General features: G+C 36.1%; 1 long non-coding RNA gene across 3 annotated transcripts in view; it reads right to left on the bottom strand.

The window, feature by feature from the left end:
- Positions 1–943: 943 nt before the first annotated feature.
- Positions 944–19340, bottom strand: part of LOC136840283 (uncharacterized) — a 273057-nt gene continuing 254660 nt past the window's right edge. For all 3 annotated transcript variants that reach the window (XR_010853572.1, XR_010853573.1, XR_010853574.1), the window contains exon 5: positions 944–3107. This is a non-coding gene — a long non-coding RNA (uncharacterized lncRNA). The remainder of the gene's footprint in view (positions 3108–19340) is intronic.

The raw sequence follows: 19340 nt of genomic DNA, 5'->3' as shown, positions 1-19340 counted from the left end.
TCCTCGCCATTCTTCCCTCGGGCTCTATGATCAATAATGGCACTGAGGTGGCCGTCCCTTCGGCCTCCGCTGCCTCTAAAGGAAAACATGATCCATGAATTTAATTCTATGGTACCATTAAGAGTCCTATCCTAGAATTGGGGTCGGTGGAAAGGCCTCGTCCTGTAAGTTACGCTACCCGAGTCCGCGTTGACTGACTGATGTATGAAATTTCTGCTCTTGGTCGTTTTGGATCTGAATGAGCCTATTTATATTTTCATCTATCATATACATCAAGTATACCTTTTCAGGAAAAAATGAGCGTATTACCAGAAAGGGTGGAGACGGTAAATGTCGACCCTTCAGACGTTACGCGCCACCCCAAATTCGAGCCAACGCAGCCACTGGTGAGAAACACTGGGCCAGGAGTTAAGTATATCTATGTTTAACCAGACCACTGAGTTGATTAAAAGCTCTCCTAGGACTGGCCCGAAGGATTAGACTTATTTTACGTGGCTAAGAACCAACTGGTTACCTAGCAACGGGACCTACAGCTTATTGTGGGATCCGAACCACATTATGACGGAGTAGATAATATTAAGTCTAAACGTAGTCCATTCCTATAGACTGTGTATTACACAGAAAAAGTATATGGATACATATTCCGTTTTACATATTCGGATTCTACTCCTTGCATCGGCACACATTCGAGAATCTGTATCACAACACCACAGCTAGTAACTGTTGAAGATCTAACTTGTTCACGGCTTTTCGATCGACATATGAGATAAACCGTTTAAATAACATTAGGGGGTTATTTAAATAACATTATGATATTGTCAAGAGAAGACTAAGAAATTTTCTTATGAGCAATTTAGGGTGTCAAGCCAAGGGCACGGGTACTTTCAGCCATTCAGTACGTACGACAGTGAACAGAGAGAGGGAGTTAGATGGGTTGGACAGCAAGATAAAGAGATCTAGAAAATGAATGAGATCAAATCAAGGATGCAAAGGTGACACTTGGAGAAAACCCTACAGTTGCACTAAGCAGTAATAGTTCAAGGGTTTCACAGTAAGCCTGACGAAATGAGGCGGAAGTGGAGGTGAAGCAAAAGGCTAAAAAATCGGTGCAGTCAATGGACCAAGGGACACTTTAGACACCTTTTAGTAATGCCTACAGTGCGCCATGTGTGGTACACTGACGGCATTTCCTTCCCACGGGGAAGACAAAGAAAGCTGCACTCTACAGTAGCAAATAATGATGCCCTTGGACGCGCAGGATGTGGTGGGTGACCGAACGACAGCCAACTCACTTGACAAGAATGACTCATTGTTATTGTTTTATTTCACTTCGTATTACTTTCTATAACTGCGTATGATTAAAAAGCTGAAAATAAGATACCTGAGATTATCATCATTCATACTCATCATGGACACAAAGTCATTAGGACGAAGTTAAAGAAGGCATTTACCAGTCCAGCCAACTTCCAAATAATACTCACCATACACGAATCAATAATCAAATAAAAATACGGATATTTATTTACATGCAGAACTACATACATCCTTTCTTAAACCCAGACAACCAACGTCCATGACACTTCTTAGAAGAACGCTTCAGAGCCTTGCAGAAGAGGGAATTAAAGTCGGTGGAATTAAATCAATAAAGAAACAATAACATCTGAGAAAGTATACTAGCAGCCTTTAGACTGTTTTTGGCAACGCTGATAGTCTCGATTCCTTCAGCAAGAAAAAAAAAAGGAACACACGTTTCTTGCAGGCAGCTATCAATCAATTATGAAGTTACTTTTTCTTCGCCTATTCTTCTGGGCTAGGTAACCATATGCAAATTTCCTTTCCGAAACCATTAAAATATGGTAATATCACGCCATTTGAACAGCCTCCCGTAAACCGCGAATCCTTGCTAGACATTACAATGATCGGAAATTATCCAATGGTTCTGTCCTACTCATTCTTCTTCTGGGGTTCTTCATTTCCTCTTTCTTATTTATTTGTATATTAGCCTACTATCAATTAGGTCACTTTGGTCTGTCCCATCCAATCTGGCCAGGAACAAACCACTATTATTACTAACGATCATAAATCTTGAACTGAGCACCTATCTCCGTTGCCATTCGTCAAACAATGTTCAATTCCAAAAGCTCTCGTGTCATGTCTTCCTTTCTTTTCGCGGGCTTTCTTCAGGATGAGCAAGTCAAAGACTAAGTCCAGCCCAAACAAACAGTCTTGACCCAAACCAAGATTAAGGGAGAGGGGAATAAAAACGGGTGGGGTCATTCATCGGTTGCATTTGGAAATTCCAGATCATCAGAGGTGTCGCCTAAATACTGAATAATAGCAAAGAGAGGAAAAAACGCGCAAGGGCCACTGAGCATTTTGCCCTCGTATCATAGCAGGAAATGGATGAAGGCAGAGCCCGGGATGCCATTTATTGTCGGAAATGTTGAGTGATAAATCAACATTTCGACAGCGTTGCCACGCCTTCCACTCGTGTTATGGTCACTAGCGCTTCCTCTTACTCGAGTGTAATAACCTTTTCATTGTCAACACATACGAACGAATATGCTCAAAAATATCCATTCAAATTACTCAAACGGACGCATTTATACATGCATATGCACAGTGATGCACACACGAGTGCTTCCTCTTGATCAAGAGTAATGTCCTCTCCACTGTTGTGACATACGCGCGTATAAAAACCCCATCAGCACTCTAATAACAAAATGCATTCATCTACAAACAGCCATGTACGCCTGTGTATTCACATGTAGATACGGAGACACATTATTTCACACGTTTTCTCTAGTATAACAATCGCACATTAAGCAATTATGAAAGACAGACACAATGCGTCGGTAAATTCTTTCTTGGCAATAAAAATGCAAAGCAGCTGCACGACAAATTGGTTCCATCTTCTTAGTGATTGTTGTACAAACACATAAACAAACAAATATCCACTCACACATAACACTGGTACATTCACGTACACTCACACGCGTACGTACACTTAATATCCATAAGCACACTCAAAGGAATTAAACAGAACGATATCTATGACTTACCTTTACGATAACCAGTTGTCTCCTACGTCATGACAAACTTACCTCCTGGAAGCACAAAAGAAAGTAGGGAATTAAAAAAAATTAATGTCTGTTACCAGGAGTTTCTGGCACATGCTACTATTTCACCGTAATTCGGTTTATTTATTACATATACACATTCTTGCGAAGCAAACTGAAAAGGCACGCAATCTGGAGAGAGAGAGAGAGAGAGAGAGAGAGAGAGAGAGAGAGAGAGAGAGAGAGAGAGAGAGAGAGAGAGAGAGAGAATTAATAAGCGTATTAGATACACAAACAAGAGAATAAGGTAGTCTAATAAGTTACATCAATTAAAGCAGCGCAACACGGGACTTTAAATCTTGCCTTATATTCTTGTCGAAAGTTAGCCTCCTCAAGTCTTTACAGCACATACAAAAAATTAATGTTTCAAATTTAAAGGAAAATGGCAGTTCACTGATATCAAACTGAGAGAATTTCATTTCATGATCAGAAATCTTATGATTTTCTCTTTCTCTGACTCCTGACCGTCTGCAACAGAACTCTGGAATCCCATTACTGCTCCAGCTATCCCTGACTATGGCAGCGGGGGTAACTGATAACCATGGTGGCATGGTAATAAAAGAAAAACACGGCCTCTTCACCGACATACTGAGCTGTACATTTTCCCGAGATTCCTACTAACCCAGTAAGAAGTGTTCCCCCCAAACCAGCATATAAGGTTGCTAAGGATCCCCTAGTTAATCATTATTGCGACACATGCCAGATTTGCTTCCTGGAAGATGAGGACACTATTGAATGACAGCACCTTAGAACAGACTGATGGATGTGGTGAATAAATACCAAGATGACATAATGACGTTGAATGAAACAAGGGGGGGGGGGGGAATGGGCGTGATTCCCGCTGCAAGCGGAAATACTCTATTAATATGTGAAAGAATGATGGCATGTAGAAGGAATGAAGCTGCTTAGTATTAAATAATGACGTTTGAAGAATTTTGATGGAGTGGAAACAACTGAATGGCGGAAGAATAATAGCTTACATAAAAAGCAGATAAGCGAACATGCATTTTAGCATTTTAGCGCAGGTTGTTTTTTTTACGAATCACTGCGAGATGAAGTCTGTGATGAATGAGAAAGGAACTCACTCGGTAGGTCAGCTTTTTTTTTCGGTCACTAACTTGGTCACTGAAGTAACACATCATGCATAAATACACAAATAAGATCAGGTGAATATCACCTCATGAAGATTACAGCAATCAAACTGATTAACTAATAGTAAGACAGCAGCGATATCATTCTTCATAAAATGCCCGAACAGATGATGGAATGCTGCTGACGTACGAAGTAACCACCAGTAAGTTGTTGGAGACAAGTCGAAACTGAAAGCACGTATGGAAAATGTTCTTCGTTATGAAACATCAGTATTGCACGAGCAAATGCCAAAGACGAATGCAGACTCGAATGTCAAAATCGTTTTGTTGCAGTTGAAACACTGAATGAGATGGCTGGTATCAATGAAACAGAGGGTACTGAGGAAGCAAAACCGCTGGCAAAGAAAAATTAGGATTGCGAAAAGCAATAAGAGAAAACAAAAATCGGATGAGACCTGGGATGTCGTATAACAAAGAAAAACAGCAAAAAAAAAAAAAAAAAAAAAAATCATTATTTAAGTGGGAATGAATATTGCTTAATGAACATCAAGTATCAGAGTCAAGTCCAACGCTGCGCGAGAGGAGGCAAGTGACAGTATAGGTAAAAGACTGACGGGGTGAAATTGCACGTGAATTCTTGAAAGGGGTGTGAGCTGGAACGAGAAAGGCTTTTCCAATAATTGGAGAGATTGCAGGACTGGATATGAGACGGAAAGCTACGTCAGTAAGGGACCTTAATGGCAAACTCATTATGTCAGAAAAGAAGGTATCAGAATGGTGTGTGTGTGTGTGTGTGTGTGTGTGTGTGTGTGTGTAGGGGAGCGCGTAGAAATGGTTGTGAATAAAGTTGACTCAGAGGAAGGTGCAATTTTTGCTCCACCACCAGAAGAACTGGCTCTAGTTATGAGTCAACCTTCTTTTCTCATGTTGAAAATGTAGTAAAGAATATAAAAAATAGGATGGCTCACGCATTACACAAACTATTTCGCGATAAAGAAGATAAGCTAAGTGATTGGAAAATTCGAATAATTATGAAATTATGAACGATAGAAGGTTTAAGTCAATGTGGAAACTGGAGACGTAAAGCACTTACAGGAACTGTTATAAAAGTACTCTGATTAGTTCTGAATTGAAAACTAATAGATGGACAAGCACGATTCACGCTAGGTAGAGGGGTGCAGCGACCAAATTCTGTGCCGAGGCATGTAATAAAACTAAGTGTTGAATTCATCCTACCTCTTATTCTAGCATTAACAGATTTCAGAAAATCTTTTGATAATTTTGACCAAGAAAAGCTTTGGAGGATTCTCATAAGTTTAAAAAAAATAAATATATAAAAATGGAGTGTCCTTGGTACAAACAATGCATCAAGGTATCAATTGTCGTGGGAATGTCAATTCTCAACTGTCTCCTGAATTTAATGTCAACAGTGGTGTACTGCAAGGAAATGTATTATCTTCTCTTCTTTTTGCAGTGCTTTTGGATATGATCATATACAGGGCAGTTGGAGGGAAGAAAGGGGATGCTGAATGGGTTGATGGTGGGTACCTAGCAATCTTGATTGATGGTCCTCAAATCAATGTTACTGAATCAGGTCGCTGGAGTAGTAAGTATAACTTTGGTTAGTCAACCTATCAAGTATCATGGCAAAGTTATATGAAATTATGGATCTTCTGAAACCGAATCTGCTGAAAAAGCGTGGAGGGGTAAACGTTGATAAGGGTTTGCGTAGCGAAGTAAGATCTTAAAATAGACTTACATTGCATAATGCATTATATTTACATATTAAATTAATGAGATCAGTTTTAATCTATGTATGGGAATCTTGGTATGATAATACAACACATTCTAGACATCTTTGGGTTTTCAGAATAAAGCTTTGCAGAGAACACTTGATATTAAATACCAAGATCACATTATGAAAATATACGAGATCATAAATGTTCAGTACATAGTTTAAAAGACTGAAGAAGAGCCAGAATGCCAAGATCTACGAGGGTATGAAATACGGAGCAGTTCGGGATCGGCTGGGATGGTCTGCCTTTGTGGGTAAGAGACAGGATATGGTTGGAGGAATCTGGTCGAGGCCTTTGTAAATTACTTGTGTCGTATGGCGTTGGAGGCGCCAAAAAGGCTTCGACGGACATGGAATGCGACGGATGGATGGATAGATTGACAGGGTAAATTCCAAAGCCGTACTGGACAAACATGCAGTTTAACCTTATGAGTGTTAAATCCAAACTGGATAAACAAATACGCTGATATGACAGGCTTCAATACATACCAGAAGAGACGAGAAATTGACTGGCCATATCTCACAGAAAAATAAGCGAGACGGACTGGTTGGATAGTCCTTATGGTAGAACAGGTAGATGGACAGATTATTTAGGTGTTACGAAACAATAATGGGCTGTGGAAGCATAATTCTGATGACTGGTTATAAAAACTGGATCGACTAATCTACTAGTGCTAGAGATGAATAATGAATAAACTGGTTCCTTCGTATGATAAAATGTTCAGACAGTTAAACTTCACCGGCACTTAAATAAAGTAAATAGACGAAAAAAAACGATTAATTTATATATAATATTTGCCTAAAAAACTGGTGTGACTTAGGGGGAGTAGAAGTTATTCAGTGAATAATGACAGCAAAGTCACCAGATGGATAAATATAATTATTATAATCAATGTCTTCCAGTATGAAAGGTATGTAAATTTGGGATAAAGGAAGTTATTTAATGAGGCACTAACTAGAGAATTCATATTATAAAAATCATATTTTAGCGCAATTTCAATAAAATCAAGATACTAATAAAAATATTATAAGAATCATCACGCACATAGTTTTCGTGTACCTATATTTTGTGAATTGTATTTGCACTGTATAATGTGGCCTCGAGCTGAAATAAAAGATTATTACTATTATTATTATTATTATTATTATTATTATTATTATGGTGTACATATTGCCCCTTCCAGCACTTGTTCACTAACCCCACAAACACCATCCATAATCCTTTTCATCCACACTCCGCGCACCCCCCCACCCACCACACAAGTGATACACTCATCCCCTTCCATCATTTGTTCTCCACCCCTCCCAAAACAGCCGTAACCCCTTCCTAATACTCTTCCATCACCCCTTCCTGCTTCTTCCTCCACCATCTTTTCTTCCCAATCCCTCCATCACCCCCTCACTATCACCCATTCCATCACTTCTTACTATTACCCCCTTCCGTCTCCCCTCATGGCAGCCCCTTACCACCAACGACTTCACTCCCATCCCTTTCACCCCTTCATCACCCCTTCCTATCAACCCCACCCCCTTAACCACCTCCCTCTAACCCTAGCCGGCATCACAATGAGGAGGAAGCGAAGCGAAAGTGAAAGTAAACAGCAATGCCGAAAGAAAAGGTGAGAGAGAGAGAGAGAGAGAGAGAGAGAGAGAGAGAGAGAGAGAGAGAGTTATTTGCTGTAGCTTTTTTTTTTTTTTTTAGGTAGTTTCACAGTCTGCTGCACTCAGTGGAGCAAATAACTGGCGTTGCTACTGTTTACTAGAAGATTTTTGAAGATCTACTTTCTATTTTACCGTTTGTAACTAGGTAACAGTGACAGTTGACCATAATTAACACAAATTGATAGATATCGGATTAATATACATATACAATTACAAATTTCTTACTCATAATACTGGTAAATGTATTTAGTGAATACTAATTTTAATTATCAGTCAGAGATTTTAGTGCCTATACCAAAATCAAATTATATACATATCTATCTATACATCCATTTCACATACATATATCGCCTTATGTGTGTGTGTATATATATATGCATACATCTAAAATAAGCCCAAACTGGCACAGACATTAATTTCAATCAACAGAATAATAAAGCTAACCATGCACACATCTCCATATGACGGCATTGACAAGTACAAACATTCTCCTACATTTCTACATAATATATACATGCACACTTATCTATACATACATATAGATATACATATATATATATATATACACTGGCTATGTAGTAAGTCAGTTTACACAAAACACCTTAAAAATAACAACACAGTGTATTATAATCTTTCGATACGCAGACGACAAATAAATATATGACACTTGTCTGGACTACTTTTTGGAGTACTAAAAAACACACGTAAGAAAAAACACCTGTAACCTAACAATGATCTGGCGAGTTAAACACCGTGACGATGGGCTTAAGGAACCGGAAGTCATAAACTTTGACGTTCATTGTTTCTTTTTTTTTTTTTTTAAGCTCGGTGTCTTGATTCACCGTCGTCTTGGACAAAGCAATATGTCTGCGGCTATGTTATAGCAACTAATCATATTAAATTGGTTTAGTTTCAGCCATTCTTGCAATCGTGTACACGAGTATGTTGCTGGTGAAGATTCTTTCAAGTATTATTGCAGTCTATTTTGTAGCTTTAAGAGGAGACTGTGGATTTTAATTTGATAAGGTATTTGTTTCTGTCTGCTTTGATGTTTATTTTTCGGTTTTAAATCTTCAACTTTGTAGTCCGTGCGGTTACCTTTGAAAAATGTCTACAGTCAGCAACGCACTTCCTTTGTTTCGGCCTGAAGTGGGTGGAGGGTTTGCAAAAATGTACATAAAAAAAATTGCTTTGGGAAGAAAACTATTTCTTCTCCGTCGATGGAAAGTTTTTCCTTTTCAGTTTTGTTTAACTTGTGCACTAATACGGTTGGACGTTAAATTTAACTGGAGTATTATACTAATTTAGCTAATATCACCATTCTGACGCTCATCTTGCCTCCCACAAAAATTGTACAATGAGTTTAAAGTTTCATCTGAAATTTTAAAACTTTGTCATGAAGTACTTCACAAACCCACAAAAACTTCTTATGAAATTTATCGCTCCTTATCAGAACAATTTCCGGATAATACAAACTGGGGGAGCACGTGAACTGGGTGAGGATAGATTAATGCGAGACAAAAGAGAGAGCATGTTCTGTAAATGGATACATGGCAGCGCGCGTGTGTGTACGCAGAGTAAGTTCTTCCAGTGGAAATTACAATTGCTGAGTAATGCTTTCATCAGTTTACAACGCCCACTCAGTGTTTAACAAACTTCGGTCACATAAAGCAGAGCTTTACACCGGAGGACTTTCAGAGAGGTTTTAAGTCTAAGAAGGTTTTCGCTGTATCGTTACATCGAGAACCTTCGTTCACTTTCTCCAAATTATGCTGTGTACGGTGAATAAGAATCAGATAAATTATAATTATTTCGCAATGGAGCGTTAAATTAACCACATGCTTCTGCTTAGAAAGCCTTCTCTGGTGTGTGTGTGTGTGTGTGTGTGTGTGTGTATATATATATATATATATATATATATATATATAAATAAAGCCATATATTTCGAACTATAAGGAGCATCCACCATTCAAAAGTATGACTGTGGCAGTGACCAATGAGTTTTTTATGAATAGGTAAAACAGCTTAATAAAATGAAATTACACAAAGCTCCACACATACATACAGATATGTAACTGTCTGTGTGCGCATACATATATATATATATATATATATATATATATATATATATATATATATATATATATATATATATATATATATATATATATATATAAACAAATTTAGTCTACCACGAACGTAAACAATAATTTTACCAGAAATTATAACCTGCCATTCTATGATCTTCCATCAGTATGACCAAGGAGCAGACAAGACGAATATTTTGAAGTTGTGCACCATACTTTCGGCAACTGTTGAAGTGACTACAATCAGTGCGTAGGGTGGGGTGGACAGGAAATACCAGAATACCAGTAAAGCACGGAATTTCGTAAAATTCTCTCTCTCTCTCTCTCGCCTTTACTTCATGCAAATGTAACTAGATTTTTTGACAATGGTCAGAAAAGACGGCCGAATATATTCGCAAGAAAATAACAGTAAAATTGATTTTACTACTGGTAGGAAATCTCATTCACTAACCGATCGGTAAGGATTAAATTCACTGCTATTTTGGAATATTTTCCTAAATTCTGCGTCAATGTGCAGGTCTACCTACCAATTTATCTATCACACACACACACACACACACACACACACACACATATATATATATATATATATATATATATATATATATATATATACATACAGTATATATATATAGATATAAAGTTATATATACATATATATTTATAATATACTGAAATTATCATTACAAGCTAATTAACAAAAAGACAGAAAGCTAAATAACAACAAACAAGATAAATAGCAATCAATTATATACGAAAAATAAACTACTGTATGTACGGTGACTCATGCCAGCCTGCTCCGCAATAAAGCATCTGCAACAAGTTTCAACTTACGAAGTTCCAACGATTCAACTACAGGATTAGGAAGATCCCTAAACTGGTCACAACAGGAATTAAACTTTTAAAAAACTGGAATCAGCTGCCGAAGACCAAAAGGGGAAAATATTCAAAACATTCAAGAGTAAAAGAATTAAAGCAAGAAATATCTTAAAATGACTTTCTCGGTACACCGAGTTTTTTTTTTCTGAATTTGAAGAAAATTATTTTGATCCTCAAAAGTTAATTTACAGTCAGGTATGGTACAGAAAATTTCAACTGAGTTGCTCGTACTATAAAAAAAATCTGGGTGCAGGGGATTAAACGTTTTATTATTTGCGCCACGAAAACTAATTTTAGCTAAATCTCTGTCAAGAGATTCAGCAACTACAGGACTATACACAGGAATTGGGATCGATGCAAAGAGCAGTATCATTCTCACGGGAAATTATAATTGGCAAGTGCATTTGCCCTAGACAGGATTCGAACCTAGGCTTTTAATTTAGAAACAACGGAACAGTAAACACTAGACTTTGAGCACTCAGGCCATTATCGATCACTATTATATATATATATATATATATATATATATATATATATATATATATATATATATATATATATATATATATATAATTAAGTAAATGTATATATTATATATATGATGATATAATGAATTTTATGTATGTTAAGTTGAAAGAAAAATTTTGGTTGGAAATCCTGTCCTATATACATATATATGTATGTGTGCGCGTAATCTGTCCTACCAATATTTGATATCATATTTGACAATTTTAAAAATCAATCATTTATTTTTTTATATATATATTTTTGCTTTTATAGGGAGGAAAGAGAACGTTTCAGATGGACAAAAACATGATCCCAAACCCCAAATCACTATGTCAAATTCCTGCCAAGTGCCACGTGACGCCAAGAAGTCCCCTTCACGCGACTCCTCTTCTTGAAAGCGAAGAAAGGAATGACGCAGCATTACTCAAACCCATCACGTTTCAGAAAATGTCTGCAACTCAATGTTCTTAAGAGTGAAACAGAAAATCTAAATTTCTCCATGAATGAATAATAAATTTCTTTAGAATACCTTCAGTTCCTTTATTGAGGTCAAGAGAATAAACATTTCATAAGACATTTTTTACAATCCTTTTTTTACCAACAAACATTTCATAAATTTATTTGGCACAGAAAATGTAAATAACATTCATGAATTTTTTGGCATGATAAGTCAGCGTAACAACAAAGATTAAATACTCTGATTTTTTAAATATTCCTACAAACATTCGAAATAACTTGCTTGCTTATGAAAAGGGGTCAGCTCTACACTCAGATACACATAGCGTAAATCGAATACATGCATACGTACATCCAGACACAATAAATCCGGTTGTTTAAATATAATGGTTCACCTCCAAGAGTTATATATACACAGGGATTAAAAATATAACAAAATACAACACAACAAAGATCACACACACAAAATGATTTAACACACATACATACATGTACATCCAATCACAATTAAAACCTCATCCCAAAGCCAGGCCGGTAATTAAAGCCAGATAATAACAACCGGTGAACATCTCCTTTCCTTTTCCTTTCTTGTTCTCCGGAATGTGACAGTGACGTAATGACTGTCACTGGGTATAGATGACGTAACGGCACGTAACACACAGGTAACGATAGCCGTGGTCTTTCCAGGCCGGGAGCGCCACCCACCGTAACGAAAAGCGTAAACAACCAAAACTGCCGTTAATGGCTGCTGCCGGAATAGCTTTCGCTCTTCAAGTCTGTCCATTCTTTCTCCGACTAACAGATGGCGTCGATAGTGAAAGGAAAACGGACGCCGCTGTTCTACATATCCAACGAGAGAGAGAGAGAGAGAGAGAGAGAGAGAGAGAGAGAGAGAGAGAGAGAGAGAGAGAGACTGCTCTAGAATCTAGAGAAGCATACAGAGGCAGACAGAGTGAGAAAGTAGGGGATCATAGACTGTGCTCTAGATAAATATAGGGACAAAGTAAGGTCTTGATACTTATACCGAGAATACGAGAGAGATTTTCACGAGAGACAGACAGGGAGGATGTGGTCTATAGATACTAATGAGAGAGAGAGAGAGAGAGAGAGAGAGAGAGAGAGAGAGAGAGAGAGTCATTCCTTACAATGGCATACGCAGACTACGTTCTAAGCGAACACATACATGCAAACATGATCTAAACAGACATGTATACACAAAAACAAGGAGAGAGAGAGAGAGAGAGAGAGGTGGCTCTGTGATGCTCTGAGAGAACAAGGAAATGCGTGATTATCGTCCCCTCACGTAATATATCACTCAATGAGAGGGTATGAAGAAATGGCTGGTAAAAGTCTCTCTCTCTCTCTCTCTCTCTCTCTCTCACTGATTATTATCATTATTATTACTGAATCGAATCCATGTTTACACTTGGTCCGTTGCTCTAAAGCATATTACATCTGCCGTCACGTCTGCCTGTTCATTAATCCTCAATGTGCGTGTAATGAAAAAATTCTCTATATGTGTGTTAGTCCATATTAGTGTTTTTCTGTCGAGTGTGTTCATTAACCGAAAATCTATCCGGCAGCCTATCTTCTTGCCTTTTCGTCTCGCACACACATACACACACATAAGTGAATTATCGTTGCAACACCAGTTTTAATATATCAACCAATCAATCAAACTGTATCCATTATCTTGTATTTATGTGCAGCACTCAAGAAGAATAGAGATTATTATTATTATTATTATTATTATTATTATTATTATTATTATTATTATTATTATTCCAAACGTATTATTATTATTATTATTCATTCCAAACGTGCAAAGTATATTTTTTAATTAACATCAACATGCCCAGACAAGTAAAATTACATCTTAATTAATACCTACTTATCCTGATTATATATCTATCTGATTCTGACCAACAAGTACACAGTAATTAATTTCAATGCATCTGATTCTGACCAACAAGTACACAGTAATTAATTTCAATGGGACTCAACCCATACACCCAAAATGAATGCCCACACAATTATACTGACAAAAGAACGATCAAGTCACGGTGCGTTTAATGAAATTCGGGAGGGTAATCTGCTCTTCAGATACTGTTAACTCCTGCCAAATATAACAAGTAAAAAATGACTTCAGCGCAATCGAGTTTTCTGTACAGCGTATAATGCTATGAAACTCTCAGCCACACCCCATGAAAATTTCAGCCACGGCCCGGTGGGGGCATGTGTTGTTGGCACCTATAGCGGTGCCCGACGCACGATTATGGCTAATTTTAACCTTAAATAAAATCGAAACTACTGAGGCTAGAGTTGGTATGTTTGATGACTGGAGGGTGGATGATCAACATACCAATTTGCAGCCCTTTAGCCTCAGTAGTTTTTAAGATCTGAGGGCGGACAGAAAAAGTGAGGACGGACAGACAAATAGCCATCTCAATAGTTGTCTTTTACAGAACACTAAAATGGACTTGACTTTGTTACCCTTGTGGAATGATGATTGCCTCGCCGAGGTCATCTTGTTTTTAACTGAATGATGATAATTATGTGCAGCAGTTTTATCTTTCATTCTCTCTAAGGCCCGCTGCGACCCAGAACAATTGGCATATTACGCATGCGTATGTATTAATAAAGCTACCGCTGCTTGCTTATTGCAGATGTTAGTCGATGCGGTACTAAATGCTGGTACAGAAAAGAGATCTGATAACAACGTCATGTGCATACATGTTTAGCTTAACATTCAAGTAAACAAAACCGTTACTGAATTACCATATTATTCTACATCCTTTTCACCACAACAAAACTTATGAAGTTGACAAGGAACGATATTCATGATCTCCCTTTCATATGTCTGATAATAAATCGGTATTTTTTCTGTTTGTAACGGCGACACTCAACGGGTTGGACGTGCCTTCCAGCCCCTCTCATCACTGGCACTTTTGTAAGTCAGTATGCAGAGAAAGGTACCACGGTCAGAGCTCCCTTGAGGGTAAATAACTTCCCTTTGGTAAAGACTTGCCGTCTCGAACTTCCTATGTATAGTTGTCATTTTTTACGGTCTATTACTTTACTGCATATGAAAATGGCTATGGGAAAAGTAAAATTAAGAATTAATGAACAGAAGCGCATCGAATCAGATTAATCACCATTATAATAACGATCTGATCCCAAATTCATCATTACATTCTTCGGCCAGAAGGTCAGAGAGCAGCCATTTATCTTTTCAATTTATACCTGTTGGCTTAATCAGCAGTAACTGACCTCTCAGACCACTCTGCAATAACTGACCTCTCAGACCACTCTGCAAGTTAAACATGGTTTCTTATGAAACTAATTACTAACTTGCACCGATTAAGGGATGAAAATTACTGACTCAAATCCACTCATATTTATGGAATGATGAAGAGTGCCGTATCATATCAATCGTTCATTTCGACACATCCAGAGTTTATTAAAGTAATATAGGAATTAACAAATTGAATTTCACCGTGGCTTGATATGATCATGGGATAATATTATATACTATTACTTATATTTAACAAAAGATTAAAAAAGGATATGTTGAATTATTAACCATTCACTCTAAATTACATTATGAGAATTTTTACCGAAGAACAGTAACAGCAGCTGCAATAATAATAATAATAATAATAATAATAATAATAATAATAATAATAATAATAACTACTATGCTCCACTTGCTTCTGCCCCGATGAACAATGTTGCCATTCGACACCAACGCTGAAAAACGCAACTGAGCTTAAATGGTACAACTGAAGCATATTTATGACTGATCGAAACTTTTAAGTTACAGATTGTAATAATAATATTAAGAGAAGCTAGCTAACAGGCATAAGTGTAAGAACAGCGTGTTTTGAATGAGCCAATGAGCAACCGTTTCACCCTCAATACTTGATTAAGTCCTGACAAAGACTCAGATGACCAGACGCCTTTGTCTATCAGTTTCTCAGCATTGGAGAAAATATTTCACTTTTTAGTTTTCTGTAAAAGAAAGGTATTGTGCCGGCTTTGACTGTCCGTCCGCACTTTATTCTGTCCACACTTTTTCTGTCCACCCTCAGATCTTAAAAACTACCGAGGCTAGAGGGCTGCAAATTGGTATGTTGATCATCCACCCTCCAATCATCAAACATACCAAATTGCAGCCCTCCAGCCTCAGTAGTTTTTATTTTACTCAAGGTTAAAGTTAGCCATATTCGTGCTTCTGGCAACGCAACATGGACCCCGGTTCATACAGCTTTATACCGTGACCACCTAAAGACAGATCTATTTTCAGTGGCCTTGATTATGAACTATACAGAAAACTCGGCCCATTTTTTACTTGTTATTCTTTAAACTGACCTTCGAACTAGAAAAACGATCAAGGATAAAAGTATCGGAGTGATACATTCGTCATTCCCAAAGGTCTTTAGTAAGCTCCAACAAAAATCAGAAAAGTGGGGGAGGAAGGGAACTAATGATGAATATGATAAATGCAAAATTACATGACAATACTTTCAAGAAAAGCATTAAATTAATATTCTATCAGAAGCTATCTCATTAACGAAACGTATATTAGAAATATAATTTTACATCCACTAATCTTTTCTTAGAAATATTTTTCTTTATGCTAATTCCATGATCGGTTATAAAGTATTAACGAGAGAGAGAGAGAGAGAGAGAGAGAGAGAGAGAGAGAGAGAGAGAGTCTTCATCGGATAGATTACATGATACACTTTTCTTTATAATGTGACCAAAAAAAGGTCACAACTGGAAACCCGTGTTTAAACAAAGGCAGACCCTTAGACAGATATTTAAAGATGGAAGAGCTCTTAAAGGTAAATGAACAAACACTTGTTGAGTAATCACTTATCATCCGCTGAAGTGCTTGACACTTTCTACTACGAACATTGAGAAGACGAAAAGGAAGAAAAAGCAGGAGGAGGAGGAAGATATAAGGGGAGACGAATAAGTGAAAGGAACTGACTGTCTTGTCCCAGAGGAGATCCGCTACGCTGATGCTAAGCATATTCTCTCTCTCTGTCTCATATATATATATATATATATATATATATATATATATATATATATATATATATATATATATATATATATATATATATTCATATATACACACACACACATATATATATATATATATATATATATATATATATATATATATATATATATATATATATAAAATTCATTATCAATTTTGGTCAAAATAGGCAAGACTAACATCACAAGTTTGTCGGATATGAAAATAACGCATAAATGGTTATTATTATTATTATTATTATTATTATTATTACTGAAAGTTGAGACAATTAACTCTCCTACACGGATAAAACAGGGAAGAGAAAAACGACGGATAACGAAGTCTTGCTAAGGGAAAGGAAATAGGTTATGCCCTCTTGCAATTTGTGGAAACACTGCAAACGGCTTCTAGTGTTAAAAGAAAAACACAAGTTTTGTGTTGATTTGAGACGATACCCAGAATATTATCATTTGGTTATAAATGCACAGGGACGCAAAAGTTGTAAGGAATATATATGTATGTATGTATGTATGTGTATATATATATATATATATATATATATATATATATATATATGTATGTATGTATGTATATAGTATATATATATATATATATATATATATATATATATATATATATATATATATATATATATATATATAACTGTTTTCTCTACTTAGAAGTGGTTCTACATTAAAACGAAACAACTTTACCTGTCACATTCATCTTTTTAACTGCCGAAACAATGATTGTTTAATAATATATTATTTATATATATATATATATATATATATATATATATATATATATATATATAATGTGTGTGTGTGTGTGGAACATGCAAGGATGTATTATAGGTACCACACAAACTCATAATTCATAAAACTTTCCACACACAAGCATACGCTTATATGCCTTAGAAGCAGACGTACTAAGAAAACAAAAAGCTTAGATGCACAGTATAGCCCGCATGTCGGTCAATCGCCCAGGTCAGGGAGTGTGCCTGTCCTCAATGGAATGACGTCACAGCACGTTCGGGGACGGGGGACGGGGTGGGGGATCGTACGCAAGGTCTAACTGTACTTCGGCGATAAGACGCATGTGGTCACTTTCGAGCTCTTTTCAAGCGTTATGTCATTCGAGTTTTTGCCTAGCTTTCGTCGAAGAGTGTTGCTAGGTTGCTTGCACAATAAGGTAGGCGCCATAAGAATGGAATTAAATAATAGGGCCATAAGCAACGGAATAAAAGTAGGTAATTAACTAAAAGACCTAATCGGAATGAAATAAATGAGCATAAGAAATTGAATAAAATGGTTGCAAAAACTAAATAAAAGACATAAAAACTAATAGAAATACCTTAAGGTATACAGTAAATTTAGAGGCCACATAAAATGAGATGAAGGGGCTATGACTAAATAAATAAAAGATGTAGGAATTATAAAGAAAAAGGCCATTAAGAATCAATTAAATGCTCAAAAGAAATCAAGTGAAAATTAGATCAATTCAATTCAAAATTATATAAAATCCAATACATGGACTGTAAGAAATTAAATATAAGATGTAAGGGATTAAATAAATGGACCATGAAAAATTCAATAAATGGGATAATAAATCAAAGATCATGAAAAATTGAATAGGTCATCAAAAATCTATAAAAATGCATAAGAAAGAGGTTGAAAAGAATGAAATAAAACAGATGTACGCTGCCTTAAACAATGGACCACACATGTTTAGATAAATGAGACGTAAGAAATACGGTAATTAAGAAATAAAAATTGGATAAAAAGACCATGAGGAAACTTACAAAATGGCAGTAAAACATCAATGAAACGGCCAAGAGAAATTAACTGCATTAGATTATAAAAAAAAGACCATAAATAATTAATAAAAACAAGCTTTAAAAATCAAATAAAAGGGCTCCGCATTATATGCCAAAGCCGTAAAGAAAACGAATGATGGAGTTGTAAATCGCTATACTAAGGGACTGTGAAAAATCAGAAGGCAAAAAGAAATATATAAAAGGGTAATAAGAAATTAGTTAAAAAGGGGTCAAAAAATATAATTAAAGTGTGTCAATAACAGGAATTCAAGAAAATGTTTTCGATATTTTCGTTTACTAAATCAACGGAATCTACTTGAAGTTCCATTTCCTTCGATGTAACGAGCTTCTAAAAAATTATTAAATGTAATATTTAAAATATCATGAATTATTTTACATGTTTGACTGTTGTTAACCTACTATAATGCAAAATAGAAAAAGTGTAGTCTATATGGAAAAATTTGGTATAATTGGGTGACTGAACACACCATTTGAAAAAGTAACTGTTGCACAATTTACGAGGATTATAGGATATTTGTAAATTACTTAATACTAAAATTGATCTTTTTTATTTCGTAGGATAAAATTATTTTACTCGTGCTTTCATGAAAGAGGCTATTGCTATGCCTCTTACAAAAAAAAAAAGAGGCCGGATAATTTGCATTTAAATAACCTTAAATATACAAGAAAAGCCTTGATAAGTAAAAATGCCTAAATAAAATAAATTCCTCCAATATTGGTTACATTTAAAAAAAGTCAGAATGACTTAACACGAAAGTTAAAGTAATTTTCAATTCAGATAACATAAAATTTTAATAAAAAGTCGGAGTGAGGAAACAGGCATGCTTATGTTTATATGAAAGTCATAACCATAA

This window comes from Macrobrachium rosenbergii, chromosome 7 (genome assembly GCF_040412425.1).
Source record: "Macrobrachium rosenbergii isolate ZJJX-2024 chromosome 7, ASM4041242v1, whole genome shotgun sequence".
Classification (NCBI taxonomy): domain Eukaryota; kingdom Metazoa; phylum Arthropoda; class Malacostraca; order Decapoda; family Palaemonidae; genus Macrobrachium; species Macrobrachium rosenbergii.
The sequence above is the reverse complement of the archived record's forward strand: the minus strand, read 5'-3'. Positions and strand labels throughout refer to the sequence as shown.